The sequence below is a fragment of the Neoarius graeffei genome, chromosome 4 (assembly GCF_027579695.1).
Source record: "Neoarius graeffei isolate fNeoGra1 chromosome 4, fNeoGra1.pri, whole genome shotgun sequence".
Lineage (NCBI taxonomy): Eukaryota > Metazoa > Chordata > Actinopteri > Siluriformes > Ariidae > Neoarius > Neoarius graeffei.
The window spans coordinates 115,355,768-115,372,331 of NC_083572.1; the positions used below are offsets into that span (position 1 = coordinate 115,355,768).

The following is a 16,564-nucleotide window of genomic DNA, read 5'->3' on the forward strand; positions in this document are numbered from 1 at the left end:
CGGCGCTAGTTTATATCCTGTGTAGTGCGCTACAGAGTGTGTAAACGGCGCTAGTTTATATCCTGTGTAGTGCGCTACAGAGTGTGTAAACGGCACTAGTTTATATCCTGTGTAGTGCGCTACAGAGCGTGTAAACGGCGCTAGTTTATATCCTGTGTAGTGCGCTACAGAGCGTGTAAACGGCGCTAGTTTATATCCTGTGTAGTGCGCTACAGAGTGTGTAAAGGGCACTAGTTTATATCCTGTGTAGTGCGCTACAGAGTGTGTAAAGGGCACTAGTTTATATCCTGTGTAGTGCGCTACAGAGTGTGTAAACGGCGCTAGTTTATATCCCGTGTAGTGCGCTACAGAGCGTGTAAACGGCGCTAGTTTATATCCTGTGTAGTGCGCTACAGAGTGTGTAAAGGGCACTAGTTTATATCCTGTGTAGTGCGCTATAGAGTGTGTAAAGGGCACTAGTTTATATCCCGTGTAGTGCACTACAGAGTGTGTAAACGGCACTAGTTTATATCCCGTGTAGTGCGCTACAGAGTGTGTAAAGGGCACTAGTTTATATCCCGTGTAGTGCGCTACAGAGTGTGTAAAGGGCACTAGTTTATATCCTGTGTAGTGCGCTACAGAGTGTGTAAAGGGCACTAGTTTATATCCTGTGTAGTGCGCTACAGAGTGTGTAAAGGGCACTAGTTTATATCCTGTGTAGTGCGCTACAGAGTGTGTAAAGGGCACTAGTTTATATCCTGTGTAGTGCGCTACAGAGTGTGTAAAGGGCACTAGTTTATATCCTGTGTAGTGCGCTACAGAGTGTGTAAACGGCACTAGTTTATATCCTGTGTAGTGCGCTACAGATCGTGTAAACGGCACTAGTTTATATCCTGTGTAGTGCGCTACAGAGTGTGTAAAGGGCACTAGTTTATATCCTGTGTAGTGCGCTACAGAGTGTGTAAACAGCACTAGTTTATATCCTGTGTAGTGCGCTACAGATCGTGTAAACGGCACTAGTTTATATCCTGTGTAGTGCGCTACAGAGTGTGTAAAGGGCACTAGTTTATATCCTGTGTAGTGCGCTACAGAGTGTGTAAAGGGCACTAGTTTATATCCTGTGTAGTGCGCTACAGAGCGTGTAAAGGGCACTAGTTTATATCCTGTGTAGTGCACTACAGAGCGTGTAAAGGGCACTAGTTTATATCCTGTGTAGTGCGCTACAGAGCGTGTAAAGGGCACTAGTTTATATCCTGTGTAGTGCGCTACAGAGTGTGTAAACGGCACTAGTTTATATCCTGTGTAGTGCGCTACAGAGTGTGTAAAGGGCACTAGTTTATATCGTGTGGAGTGCGCTACAGAGTGTGTAAACGGCGCGAGTTTAATCCTGTGTAGTGCACTACAGAGTGTGTAAAGGGCACTAGTTTATATCCTGTGTAGTGCGCTACAGAGTGTGTAAAGGGCACTAGTTTATATCCTGTGTAGTGCGCTACAGAGCGTGTAAAGGGCACTAGTTTATATCCTGTGTAGTGCACTACAGAGTGTGTAAACGGCACTAGTTTATATCCTGTGTAGTGCGCTACAGAGTGTGTAAAGGGCACTAGTTTATATCCTGTGTAGTGCGCTACAGAGTGTGTAAAGGGCACTAGTTTATATCCTGTGTAGTGCACTACAGAGTGTGTAAAGGGCACTAGTTTATATCCTGTGTAGTGCACTACAGAGTGTGTAAAGGGCACTAGTTTATATCCTGTGTAGTGCGCTACAGAGCGTGTAAAGGGCACTAGTTTATATCCTGTGTAGTGCTCTACAGAGCGTGTAAAGGGCACTAGTTTATATCCTGTGTAGTGCGCTACAGAGCGTGTAAAGGGCACTAGTTTATATCCTGTGTAGTGCACTACAGAGTGTGTAAACGGCACTAGTTTATATCCTGTGTAGTGCGCTACAGAGTGTGTAAAGGGCACTAGTTTATATCCTGTGTAGTGCGCTACAGAGTGTGTAAACGGCGCTAGTTTATATCCTGTGTAGTGCACTACAGAGTGTGTAAACGGCACTAGTTTATATCCTGTGTAGTGCGCTACAGAGTGTGTAAAGGGCACTAGTTTATATCCTGTGTAGTGCGCTACAGAGTGTGTAAAGGGCACTAGTTTATATCCTGTGTAGTGCGCTACAGAGCGTGTAAAGGGCACTAGTTTATATCCTGTGTAGTGCACTACAGAGTGTGTAAACGGCACTAGTTTATATCCTGTGTAGTGCGCTACAGAGTGTGTAAAGGGCACTAGTTTATATCCTGTGTAGTGCACTACAGAGTGTGTAAAGGGCACTAGTTTATATCCTGTGTAGTGCGCTACAGAGCGTGTAAAGGGCACTAGTTTATATCCTGTGTAGTGCACTACAGAGTGTGTAAACGGCACTAGTTTATATCCTGTGTAGTGCGCTACAGTGTGTGTAAACGGCGCTAGTTTATATCCTGTGTAGTGCGCTACAGAGCGTGTAAACGGCGCTAGTTTATATCCTGTGTAGTGCGCTACAGAGTGTGTAAACGGCACTAGTTTATATCCTGTGTAGTGCGCTACAGAGCGTGTAAACGGCGCTAGTTTATATCCTGTGTAGTGCGCTACAGAGCGTGTAAACGGCACTAGTTTATATCCTGTGTAGTGTGCTACAGAGTGTGTAAAGGGCACTAGTTTATATCCTGTGTAGTGCGCTACAGAGCGTGTAAAGGGCACTAGTTTATATCCTGTGTAGTGCACTACAGAGCGTGTAAAGGGCACTAGTTTATATCCTGTGTAGTGCGCTACAGAGCGTGTAAAGGGCACTAGTTTATATCCTGTGTAGTGCGCTACAGAGCGTGTAAACGGCGCTAGTTTATATCCTGTGTAGTGCGCTACAGAGTGTGTAAACGGCACTAGTTTATATCCTGTGTAGTGCGCTACAGAGCGTGTAAACGGCGCTAGTTTATATCCTGTGTAGTGCGCTACAGAGCGTGTAAACGGCGCTAGTTTATATCCTGTGTAGTGCGCTACAGAGCGTGTAAACGGCGCTAGTTTATATCCTGTGTAGTGCGCTACAGATCGTGTAAACGGCACTAGTTTATATCCTGTGTAGTGTGCTACAGAGTGTGTAAACGGCACTAGTTTATATCCTGTGTAGTGCGCTACAGAGCGTGTAAAGGGCACTAGTTTATATCCTGTGTAGTGCGCTACAGAGTGTGTAAACGGCGCTAGTTTATATCCTGTGTAGTGCGCTACAGAGTGTGTAAACGGCACTAGTTTATATCCTGTGTAGTGCGCTACAGAGCGTGTAAACGGCGCTAGTTTATATCCTGTGTAGTGCGCTACAGATCGTGTAAACGGCACTAGTTTATATCCTGTCTAGTGCGCTACAGAGTGTGTAAACGGCACTAGTTTATATCCTGTGTAGTGCGCTACAGAGCGTGTAAAGGGCACTAGTTTATATCCTGTGTAGTGCGCTACAGAGTGTGTAAAGGGCACTAGTTTATATCCTGTGTAGTGCGCTACAGAGTGTGTAAACGGCACTAGTTTATATCCTGTGTAGTGCGCTACAGAGCGTGTAAAGGGCACTAGTTTATATCCTGTGTAGTGCACTACAGAGTGTGTAAACGGCACTAGTTTATATCCTGTGTAGTGCGCTACAGAGTGTGTAAACGGGGCTAGTTTATATCCTGTGTAGTGCGCTACAGAGCGTGTAAACGGCGCTAGTTTATATCCTGTGTAGTGCGCTACAGAGTGTGTAAACGGCGCTAGTTTATATCCTGTGTAGTGCGCTACAGAGTGTGTAAACGGCACTAGTTTATATCCTGTGTAGTGCGCTACAGAGCGTGTAAACGGCGCTAGTTTATATCCTGTGTAGTGCGCTACAGAGCGTGTAAACGGCGCTAGTTTATATCCTGTGTAGTGCGCTACAGAGTGTGTAAAGGGCACTAGTTTATATCCTGTGTAGTGCGCTACAGAGTGTGTAAAGGGCACTAGTTTATATCCTGTGTAGTGCGCTACAGAGTGTGTAAACGGCGCTAGTTTATATCCCGTGTAGTGCGCTACAGAGCGTGTAAACGGCGCTAGTTTATATCCTGTGTAGTGCGCTACAGAGTGTGTAAAGGGCACTAGTTTATATCCTGTGTAGTGCGCTATAGAGTGTGTAAAGGGCACTAGTTTATATCCCGTGTAGTGCACTACAGAGTGTGTAAACGGCACTAGTTTATATCCCGTGTAGTGCGCTACAGAGTGTGTAAAGGGCACTAGTTTATATCCCGTGTAGTGCGCTACAGAGTGTGTAAAGGGCACTAGTTTATATCCTGTGTAGTGCGCTACAGAGTGTGTAAAGGGCACTAGTTTATATCCTGTGTAGTGCGCTACAGAGTGTGTAAAGGGCACTAGTTTATATCCTGTGTAGTGCGCTACAGAGTGTGTAAAGGGCACTAGTTTATATCCTGTGTAGTGCGCTACAGAGTGTGTAAAGGGCACTAGTTTATATCCTGTGTAGTGCGCTACAGAGTGTGTAAACGGCACTAGTTTATATCCTGTGTAGTGCGCTACAGATCGTGTAAACGGCACTAGTTTATATCCTGTGTAGTGCGCTACAGAGTGTGTAAAGGGCACTAGTTTATATCCTGTGTAGTGCGCTACAGAGTGTGTAAACAGCACTAGTTTATATCCTGTGTAGTGCGCTACAGATCGTGTAAACGGCACTAGTTTATATCCTGTGTAGTGCGCTACAGAGTGTGTAAAGGGCACTAGTTTATATCCTGTGTAGTGCGCTACAGAGTGTGTAAAGGGCACTAGTTTATATCCTGTGTAGTGCGCTACAGAGCGTGTAAAGGGCACTAGTTTATATCCTGTGTAGTGCACTACAGAGCGTGTAAAGGGCACTAGTTTATATCCTGTGTAGTGCGCTACAGAGCGTGTAAAGGGCACTAGTTTATATCCTGTGTAGTGCGCTACAGAGTGTGTAAACGGCACTAGTTTATATCCTGTGTAGTGCGCTACAGAGTGTGTAAAGGGCACTAGTTTATATCCTGTGTAGTGCGCTACAGAGTGTGTAAACGGCGCGAGTTTAATCCTGTGTAGTGCACTACAGAGTGTGTAAAGGGCACTAGTTTATATCCTGTGTAGTGCGCTACAGAGTGTGTAAAGGGCACTAGTTTATATCCTGTGTAGTGCGCTACAGAGCGTGTAAAGGGCACTAGTTTATATCCTGTGTAGTGCACTACAGAGTGTGTAAACGGCACTAGTTTATATCCTGTGTAGTGCGCTACAGAGTGTGTAAAGGGCACTAGTTTATATCCTGTGTAGTGCGCTACAGAGTGTGTAAAGGGCACTAGTTTATATCCTGTGTAGTGCACTACAGAGTGTGTAAAGGGCACTAGTTTATATCCTGTGTAGTGCACTACAGAGTGTGTAAAGGGCACTAGTTTATATCCTGTGTAGTGCGCTACAGAGCGTGTAAAGGGCACTAGTTTATATCCTGTGTAGTGCACTACAGAGCGTGTAAAGGGCACTAGTTTATATCCTGTGTAGTGCGCTACAGAGCGTGTAAAGGGCACTAGTTTATATCCTGTGTAGTGCACTACAGAGTGTGTAAACGGCACTAGTTTATATCCTGTGTAGTGCGCTACAGAGTGTGTAAAGGGCACTAGTTTATATCCTGTGTAGTGCGCTACAGAGTGTGTAAACGGCGCTAGTTTATATCCTGTGTAGTGCACTACAGAGTGTGTAAACGGCACTAGTTTATATCCTGTGTAGTGCGCTACAGAGTGTGTAAAGGGCACTAGTTTATATCCTGTGTAGTGCGCTACAGAGTGTGTAAAGGGCACTAGTTTATATCCTGTGTAGTGCGCTACAGAGCGTGTAAAGGGCACTAGTTTATATCCTGTGTAGTGCACTACAGAGTGTGTAAACGGCACTAGTTTATATCCTGTGTAGTGCGCTACAGAGTGTGTAAAGGGCACTAGTTTATATCCTGTGTAGTGCACTACAGAGTGTGTAAAGGGCACTAGTTTATATCCTGTGTAGTGCGCTACAGAGCGTGTAAAGGGCACTAGTTTATATCCTGTGTAGTGCACTACAGAGTGTGTAAACGGCACTAGTTTATATCCTGTGTAGTGCGCTACAGTGTGTGTAAACGGCGCTAGTTTATATCCTGTGTAGTGCGCTACAGAGCGTGTAAACGGCGCTAGTTTATATCCTGTGTAGTGCGCTACAGAGTGTGTAAACGGCACTAGTTTATATCCTGTGTAGTGCGCTACAGAGCGTGTAAACGGCGCTAGTTTATATCCTGTGTAGTGCGCTACAGAGCGTGTAAACGGCACTAGTTTATATCCTGTGTAGTGTGCTACAGAGTGTGTAAAGGGCACTAGTTTATATCCTGTGTAGTGCGCTACAGAGCGTGTAAAGGGCACTAGTTTATATCCTGTGTAGTGCACTACAGAGCGTGTAAAGGGCACTAGTTTATATCCTGTGTAGTGCGCTACAGAGCGTGTAAAGGGCACTAGTTTATATCCTGTGTAGTGCGCTACAGAGCGTGTAAACGGCGCTAGTTTATATCCTGTGTAGTGCGCTACAGAGCGTGTAAACGGCACTAGTTTATATCCTGTGTAGTGCGCTACAGAGCGTGTAAACGGCGCTAGTTTATATCCTGTGTAGTGCGCTACAGAGCGTGTAAACGGCGCTAGTTTATATCCTGTGTAGTGCGCTACAGAGCGTGTAAACGGCGCTAGTTTATATCCTGTGTAGTGCGCTACAGATCGTGTAAACGGCACTAGTTTATATCCTGTGTAGTGCGCTACAGAGTGTGTAAACGGCACTAGTTTATATCCTGTGTAGTGCGCTACAGAGCGTGTAAAGGGCACTAGTTTATATCCTGTGTAGTGCGCTACAGAGTGTGTAAACGGCGCTAGTTTATATCCTGTGTAGTGCGCTACAGAGTGTGTAAACGGCACTAGTTTATATCCTGTGTAGTGCGCTACAGAGCGTGTAAACGGCGCTAGTTTATATCCTGTGTAGTGCGCTACAGATCGTGTAAACGGCACTAGTTTATATCCTGTCTAGTGCGCTACAGAGTGTGTAAACGGCACTAGTTTATATCCTGTGTAGTGCGCTACAGAGCGTGTAAAGGGCACTAGTTTATATCCTGTGTAGTGCGCTACAGAGTGTGTAAAGGGCACTAGTTTATATCCTGTGTAGTGCGCTACAGAGTGTGTAAACGGCACTAGTTTATATCCTGTGTAGTGCGCTACAGAGCGTGTAAAGGGCACTAGTTTATATCCTGTGTAGTGCACTACAGAGTGTGTAAACGGCACTAGTTTATATCCTGTGTAGTGCGCTACAGAGTGTGTAAACGGGGCTAGTTTATATCCTGTGTAGTGCGCTACAGAGCGTGTAAACGGCGCTAGTTTATATCCTGTGTAGTGCGCTACAGAGTGTGTAAACGGCGCTAGTTTATATCCTGTGTAGTGCGCTACAGAGTGTGTAAACGGCACTAGTTTATATCCTGTGTAGTGCGCTACAGAGCGTGTAAACGGCGCTAGTTTATATCCTGTGTAGTGCGCTACAGAGCGTGTAAACGGCGCTAGTTTATATCCTGTGTAGTGCGCTACAGAGTGTGTAAAGGGCACTAGTTTATATCCTGTGTAGTGCGCTACAGAGTGTGTAAAGGGCACTAGTTTATATCCTGTGTAGTGCGCTACAGAGTGTGTAAACGGCGCTAGTTTATATCCCGTGTAGTGCGCTACAGAGCGTGTAAACGGCGCTAGTTTATATCCTGTGTAGTGCGCTACAGAGTGTGTAAAGGGCACTAGTTTATATCCTGTGTAGTGCGCTATAGAGTGTGTAAAGGGCACTAGTTTATATCCCGTGTAGTGCACTACAGAGTGTGTAAACGGCACTAGTTTATATCCCGTGTAGTGCGCTACAGAGTGTGTAAAGGGCACTAGTTTATATCCCGTGTAGTGCGCTACAGAGTGTGTAAAGGGCACTAGTTTATATCCTGTGTAGTGCGCTACAGAGTGTGTAAAGGGCACTAGTTTATATCCTGTGTAGTGCGCTACAGAGTGTGTAAAGGGCACTAGTTTATATCCTGTGTAGTGCGCTACAGAGTGTGTAAAGGGCACTAGTTTATATCCTGTGTAGTGCGCTACAGAGTGTGTAAAGGGCACTAGTTTATATCCTGTGTAGTGCGCTACAGAGCGTGTAAAGGGCACTAGTTTATATCCTGTGTAGTGCGCTACAGAGCGTGTAAAGGGCACTAGTTTATATCCTGTGTAGTGCGCTACAGTGTGTGTAAAGGGCACTAGTTTATATCCTGTGTAGTGCGCTACAGAGTGTGTAAAGGGCACTAGTTTATATCCTGTGTAGTGCGCTACAGTGTGTGTAAAGGGCACTAGTTTATATCCTGTGTAGTGCGCTACAGAGTGTGTAAAGGGCACTAGTTTATATCCTGTGTAGTGCACTACAGAGTGTGTAAAGGGCACTAGTTTATATCCTGTGTAGTGCGCTACAGTGTGTGTAAAGGGCACTAGTTTATATCCTGTGTAGTGCGCTACAGAGCGTGTAAACGGCACTAGTTTATATCCTGTGTAGTGTGCTACAGAGTGTGTAAAGGGCACTAGTTTATATCCTGTGTAGTGCGCTACAGAGCGTGTAAACGGCACTAGTTTATATCCTGTGTAGTGCGCTACAGAGTGTGTAAAGGGCACTAGTTTATATCCTGTGTAGTGCACTAGCATAGGAAGTAGAATCCCATTTGGGACTGAGCCACTGTTAGCCGAGTTGAACTTACCTTGATGTTTCCAGCAGAACGCAGTTAACCACCTCAAATCCCCCACAACGGATCAGATGGAACTGTGGGGGTAAAACCCTGTCAGAAAGAGTTTAATGGAAAGATGATTAGTAGAGTCGGAGAGCTCAGCTCATCAATCAGCAAAACTGCCGCACGGCTTCTTCTATTTCTCTCAATGTGTGGCGGATCGCGACCGAGACGCCCACAGCGACCCCTACTGGAGCTCCACACTCATCACAGCAGGGCAGAAAGGGGAATTAAACTCGACCCCTACTGGAGCTCCACACTCATCACAGCAGGGCAGAAAGGGGAATTAAACTCAACCCCTACTGGAGCTCCACACTCATCACAGCAGGGCAGAAAGGGGAATTAAACTCAACCCCTACTGGAGCTCCACACTCATCACAGCAGGGCAGAAAGGGGAATTAAACTCGACCCCTACTGGAGCTCCACACTCATCACAGCAGGGCAGAAAGGGGAATTAAACTCGACCCCTACTGGAGCTCCACACTCATCACAGCAGGCCAGAAAGGGGAATTAAACTCGACCCCTACTGGAGCTCCACACTCATCACAGCAGGGCAGAAAGGGGAATTAAACTCAACCCCTACTGGAGCTCCACACTCATCACAGCAGGGCAGAAAGGGGAATTAAACTCGACCCCTACTGGAGCTCCACACTCATCACAGCAGGGCAGAAAGGGGAATTAAACTCAACCCCTACTGGAGCTCCACACTCATCACAGCAGGGCAGAAAGGGGAATTAAACTCGACCCCTACTGGAGCTCCACACTCATCACAGCAGGGCAGAAAGGGGAATTAAACTCGACCCCTACTGGAGCTCCACACTCATCACAGCAGGGCAGAAAGGGGAATTAAACTCGACCCCTACTGGAGCTCCACACTCATCACAGCAGGGCAGAAAGGGGAATTAAACTCGACTAAAATAAATAAATATATCACACACGAGTTTAAAAAAGTCTCACACATTAAATACGGAACCAGACTGTCTCTTCCCAGGCAGTAAAGCTCCTAATCTTTAAAACATCAGGCTGTTTTGCTAATACAGTTCCAGATAGTGAAGAGGTATCAGTCCATCAGTCCACTGGATCCTATTTTTACTGTAATTAATATAAAATATTGCTCACTGATGCTGCTGATTGTCAGTTTGGATCTGTGTGAGGTGAGACTTTATGGTTAACAGACAGAAACTCTTCTGAGACAGTAAAGATCATCTCTTTTAGTGAACTCACAGCACAGCTCAGTTTCATATACATTACCCTTGTACTGTGTACTTAATAACATTTACACTAGACTTCCTGCTTGGACTTATTCATCCTGATCCCTCCGAGCGATCAATGACTATTATTCTGGTTGTATCTTCATTACTACTGTGAAGAAGAAAAAAAAAGAAATTTTGGGCTATACAAGAATGACAACGTCAGGTAAAATAAATTTTAATAAACATTTTTTTTGCATACAGTCAACATTTTAAATAAACATAAATAAAATAGTGAACAGGCCGACAAATGCAACCAACAATGAAGAACAAGAAAAGTTTCCACTCATGAAAAATATTACTTTAGGACACGGCTGCTAATAACATGTTCTTTCTTTGTTTTAAACAGATTAAAATGTATTTAAAGAACACAAACATTACTTTGCAGCACATTCATAGATGTTTGATTTTTCTGCATCTTTGTGATATCAGGTTCCTTACCATCTCAATTCAGCTGATCAGAATCAGCCACTTTTAGCAAGATTCTTAACAGTCGACTGTTTCTCCGTTGTACGACTGTTCAGTGACTATCTGCTCATAGCATTTGCCAGCAACAGCATTATTTCGTGAAAATGTGTACTTTGCTAGCTGTCTCATTTTCTTAGATAAAAATGAAAATTAAAGAGAATTAGAAACCATTTAGGGCAGCACACTGGTGTAGTGGTTAGCGCTGTCGCCTCACAGCAAGAAGGTTCTGGGTTCGAGCCCCGTGGCCAGCAAGAGCCTTTCTGTGCGGAGTTTGCATGTTCTCCCCGTGTCCGCGTGGGTTTCCTCCGGGTGCTCCGGTTTCCCCCACAGTCCAAAGACATGCAGGTTAGGTTAACTGGTGACTCTAAATTGAGCGTAGGTGTGAATGTGAGTGTGAATGGTTGTCTGTGTCTATGTGTCGCCCTGTGATGACCTGGCGACTTGTCCAGGGTGAACCCCGCCTTTCACCCGTAGTCAGCTGGGATAGGCTCCAGCTCGCCTGCGACCCTGTAGAACAGGATAAAGCGGCTACAGATAATGAGATGAGACTTTTAACTCTGGAAATATTGCTCAGTCATGTTTCGTGTCTGCACTACAGCGCACACATATCAACCGATCTGCTCATCAGAAATAGAAGAAATATTTACACTTACTCAAATTGATCTTTAGCTGGATCAAGTTGAAGTTTAAATAAATAAAGCACCGCTCATCATCAGTGTCGCAGTTTTCAAGATTCAATTCAATCACCGTCCTGAATCATCCTAAGTGCATAAAACCTGTGCGCCATCTCGCAACAAGTTTTACCTCTAAACAGGGAGCCTAAACTATGGCTGACAGATTTTATCCTGTTTATGGTGGGCGTTCCCACCACGGAAGAGAAACCAATTGAAAGCGAAAAAGTGAAAATGATGGTCATGCCATTACCATGTGAATAGGCTTTTATGAATGCATAAGTGGGCTCTCAGCGCCCCGACTCCGGTGTGACTGAGGAAGGTGACAAGTTTTATGTTTCATCTAGGTTTTGGTAATTTAAAATATATATTATTTGTCAGGGCGGCACGGTGGTGTAGTGGTTAGCGCTGTCGCCTCACAGCAAGAAGGTCCGGGTTTGAGCCATGTGGCCGGCGAGGGCCTTTCTGTGTGGAGTTTGCATGTTCTCCCCGTGTCCACGTGGGTTTCCTCCGGGTGCTCCGGTTTCCCCCACAGTCCAAAGACATGCAGGTTAGGTTAACTGGTGACTCTAAATTGAGCGTAGGTGTGAATGTGAGTGTGAATGGTTGTCTGTGTCTATGTGTCAGCCCTGTGATGGCCTGGCGACTTGTCCAGGGTGTACCCCGCCTTTCACCCGTAGTCAGCTGGGATAGGCTCCAGCTTGCCTGCGACCCTGTAGAACAGGATAAAGAGGCTAGAGATAATATGAAATATTATTTGTCAGTGGGCACATAGGAAAAGGAGTGATTGGGGTGTTTCAATGGGGGTAGCACCTTTGTGGAACGGCAACCGAGTTTCCTTTGGGGCACTGCCAGAAAGCTATGGTCCTCACACTGACACCCAGCTCTCACCTGTGGCTCCAAGTAGCTGGGATGGGCTCCAGCGGCCACACCCTGGTAAACCCTCTCGGTCGGGGCACCAAACCAGGTGAGGGTAGCCGGTCAGATTTCCTAGCCGGTGAAGGGACAGGTCCTGTCCCAACAAACTGCCCTTGGTCGGTAGAGGATTCGGGACCCACCGACGACATCAACCCAAAGAGTACTATGGATTCACGGCACCAATTAGAAGATGGGGCGGCGGCCTTGTACCCTCCAGAGGGCTTGCCCCTCTACAGGCTACTGGAGGAGAGGATGGAACAGCCATAGTCAACTCTGTGACTGCTGATGAAGCGACGAGCCCAAACCCGATAGGGAGGCCCGCTGCCGATGACCACAGAGGAGTCCAAGGCAGGTTCAACCTACACAACAGTGTCCGATTGGGCACCTGGAATGTCCAGACATTTTACCAGACCGGAAAGCTGCACATCGTCACCTGCGAGATGAGATGATGCAACATCCGGATCCTCGGTGTTTCGGAGACTCATTGGATGGGCGCTGGGCACTTCACCACAACAGAGGGAGAGCTGGTCGTCTACTCTGGCAGAAACAGCCACAGAACTGGTGTGGGAGTCATCTTCTTGTGACAGGCCTCGAGCAGCATGCTGTCCTACCGGCCAGTTAACGACAGAGAGCTGCACGTCAGGATTAAGGCCTTGCCGTTCAACATCTCCTGGATCCAAGTCTATGCTCCCACCACGGAGGTGGATGAGGAGACGGTGGAGGCCTTCTATGGAGCCGTACAAGATACCCTGCGCAAATGCCCGAGTCAAGACATCGTATTTGTCACAGGAGACTTCAATGCCAAGGTGGGAGCTGACTCACCTGACCGAGATGTCTGCGGGCCGTATGGGCAGGGAACACCAAACAACGCGGGAAAGCGACTGCAAGACTTCTGTCACGACAATGACTTATCACCAATACAGCATTTCAACATCCGGAGAGGTGGTGCTACACATGACAGTCCCCAGGTGGCAGGTACAGGAACCAGATTGACTTCATCTTGATCAAGAGATGCTGGCTGAGGAGCGTCACTAACTCGCGAGCGTATCCGGGGGTTGACTGTGGCTCGGACCACAACCTGGTGGGTGCCACGGTCAAGCTCAGGATCAGGAGGGAGAGGCCTCGGACCACCAGGGTCCGCCTCAACCTTGGTGCTCTCGACGAGCCAACCACGAGGGCGGCTTACAATGTAGAGGTTAATAACAGGTTCGAGGCACTGCGGCTGCTAGAAGAGGAGCGACCCCCAGAGGAGATGTTTGTGGCTCTGAAGGAGGTGATCAAGACCACGGCAGAGGAGGTTCTCGGTAGAAAACCAAGGAGGGCCAACCAGCAGTGGATCTCTGAGGAGACTTTGCAACTGATAGAGAAGAGGAGGAAGCTCAAGGATGGGCAGGCCACCGAAGACAGGGAGGAGAGGTATAGAGAGGCGGACAGAGCGGTCCAGAGAAAGGTCAGAAGGGACAAGAAGAGGTGGTTGGAGGAGCAGTGTGCTGCAGTGGAGGTAGGGCTTAAGCACCACAACATGAGGAAGGCCTATAACCTCACCAAGACCTTGAGGAAGGGCTTCCGGCCATGAAAGAGGAACATCAAAGACCCGGAGGGCCGTGTCCTGACAGATCTCCAGGACATCCTGAGGAGATGGAAGGACTATGGCGAGAGTCTCTATCATGACAACGATAACCTCGACACGGACGACATCCAAGAACAAGGTCCGGTCATCTTGGAATCAGAAGTACAGGAGGCCATCAGGAGACTACCCGATAACAAAGCCATGGGTATCGACGACCTTCCAGCAGAGCTACTCAAGACCGAAAACCCAGAGATGACCAAGGTGCTCTGCAAGCTGTGCAACAAGATTATGGAGACGGGTGAGTGGCCAACAGACTGGCTTAGATCAGTGTTCATCCCAATTCTGAAGACCACGGGGGCCACGGAGTGTGCAGACCACCGCACCGTCGCCCTGATCAGTCATGCCAGCAAGATCCTCCTGCGAGTCCTGCTCCAGAGGACCCAGAAGACCGCTGAGGAGCAGTTTGCAGAGGTGCAAATAGGCTTTTGGAAGAAGGTCGGCACAAGGGACCAGATCTTCAATAATCAGGATCATTATGAAGAAGGCAAGGGAATTCAACACCCAGCTGTACATGGCCTTCATCGATTACAAAAAGGCGTTCGACTGAGTGCGTCACTCCAAATTGTGGGACGTGCTGAGGAAGATGGGAGTCAGTGGCACAGTAATTAAACTACTGAGGAACCTGTACAGTGGGCAGCAGGGGGCGGTCAGAGTGGAAGACAACTTCACAGAGTGGATCACCATCAGGAAGGGAGTATGACAGGGCTGCCTTTTGTCGCCCATATGCTTCAACTTCCACTCCGAGGAGGTAATGCGGCAGTCGGCAGATGAACTCAACTGGGTTGGAATCACCATCAGTGGCCAGGAGCTGAACAACTTGCACTTCGCCGATGACATCGTGCTGATAGTGATATCACCAGCACGATTACAGGCTCTGCTAGATGAGGTCGACAGAGTCTCTAGGGAGTACCAGCTGGAGATCAACACCAAGAAAACATAAGGTGATGGCAGCCACCAGGGAGCCAGAACAACTTAACGTTCACTGCCGAGGTGTCACATTGGACCAGGTGGAAAAGTTCAAATACCTGGATTCCATCATTGAGCAGACAGCAGATTGCAGCCACGAGATCAGGGCTCGGCTTGGAGCAGCAAGATCCGCCATCCAGTCGCTCACCACTCTGTGGAGGGACCGCGCTATCCAGAAGAACACCAAGCTGAAATGCCTGAGGATGCTGGTATGGCCTGTGGCATTGTACGGCTGCGAGACATGGACCCTGAGAGCTGCGGACATCAAGAGACTGATGGCATTCAAGATGGACTGCTACAGACGGGCACTGAGGATCAGCTGGATCGACCACAGAACCAACGAGTCAGTCCTGGAAGAGATGGGCACGGAGCGGCAGTTCGTGGCAACCATCAAAAGGTGGAAGCTACAATACTTCGGCCACGTCATCAGGGCATAGAACCTCTGCACCCACATCCTCGAGGGCAGAATCGACGGGACGATAAAGATGCCGCTGGACGGGGAGACCAGTGGGGGAATGTACGACCATTGCCAGAGAGAGGAGACAGTGGAGAGCGGTGGTGCATGCTGTGTCCATGGTCCCCGACCCTCAACAATGAGGATGGGACTAGACAGACAGAGACATAGGAAAGTATAAAGTTTGTGTCAATATGTTTATCTTGCTTGTATGATAAAAACTCGCAAAGATAATACATGACCTACTCATTCTAAACCTGCCGAGCTTTGCCAGAAAAGCTCCCGAGCCCAGAGGATTAAGTAGCAAAACCCTTAAAATGTCATTTGGTAAATATAAATATGTTTTCTTTTGAAAAATAGCAGGAAATATGTTTTAGCCAATGAGAAGCCCCACATTGGGCAGCCAATCAGAAGTCTGTTTTAAACAAAAAGATTCCTTTTTACAATGATTTTAAAAGGAGACGCCATTTTGTTTTGGGGTGGTCCTAGGGCAGGTCTCCCAAAAAGGGACACAACTTAAAAACTAATGGAGGGAACTTAGACTTGAGTGTTTTTCTGGGAATCACTCGCGCTTGGGTTGGCTATGTGTTTTTTTTTTTTTTTTTGTACTTTTGTGTAAGCTACTTGACACTTTAATTTCCCTCTGGGGATCAATAAAGTTACTCTACTCTACTCTACTATGTCTTTTAAGGCAACTTCTTTCGTGTAAGTATATTTTTTGGCTACTTTTGAGGTACAGACTTCCATGAAACATGCAGTGGAAAAGGGCCATTACCTGCATGGTCAACACATTTATTCACAGATCTGACAAAGTCCTCGGGTTTGTTTGTTGTTTATAGCTCTGAGAAGGTGGCACCCCATATAATGAGAATAAACATAAATACAAGTATCTCGATCATGTTTGGAGTCATTTGGGGTTTAATGGGGTGCTTGGTCATTAAAACATTTAATGGTTAATTCCTCTGAACCTTTTGAGCACAGATTTTTAAACGATGCACAAATGAATCAAAATACTCATTCACGTTCTCAGTACATCAGTGAAGGGAGCCAACTTCACAGAGGTGTTACATATTCATTTTCAAAACATACAATTTCATTCACAGCTGTTCAGAGTATAATAATATTCACCAACTGTGAGCACATGCTTGGACAAAACTGGGAACACATTAAAACATCTGCCCCTTTCATATGTGAAACTGAAACAGTTTAAATTACTACAGTGGTGCGTGAAAGTTGTATCTATATTTTCTGCATGAATTTGACCTAAAACAAATCAGATTTCCACACCAATACAATACACCTTTATTAATTCTCCCAAATGGGTTTTTCAGAATTAATTTACATGAAGCTTAAGATTAAAATATAAAGAAAACTACATCCTTAATTACAATAATAATATATAAAAGAT

At 46.5% G+C, this 16,564-nt stretch overlaps 1 protein-coding gene across 1 annotated transcript in view; it reads right to left on the reverse strand.

Annotated features, from left to right (window-relative positions):
- LOC132884672 (zinc finger protein 585A-like) overlaps positions 1–9,034 on the reverse strand; it is a 73,154-nt gene extending 64,120 nt beyond the window's left edge. Inside the window, exon 1 of the mRNA XM_060918508.1 lies at positions 8,773–9,034. The gene's annotated coding sequence lies outside the window, so the exon portion shown is untranslated. The remainder of the gene's footprint in view (positions 1–8,772) is intronic.
- Positions 9,035–16,564: the final 7,530 nt, after the last annotated feature.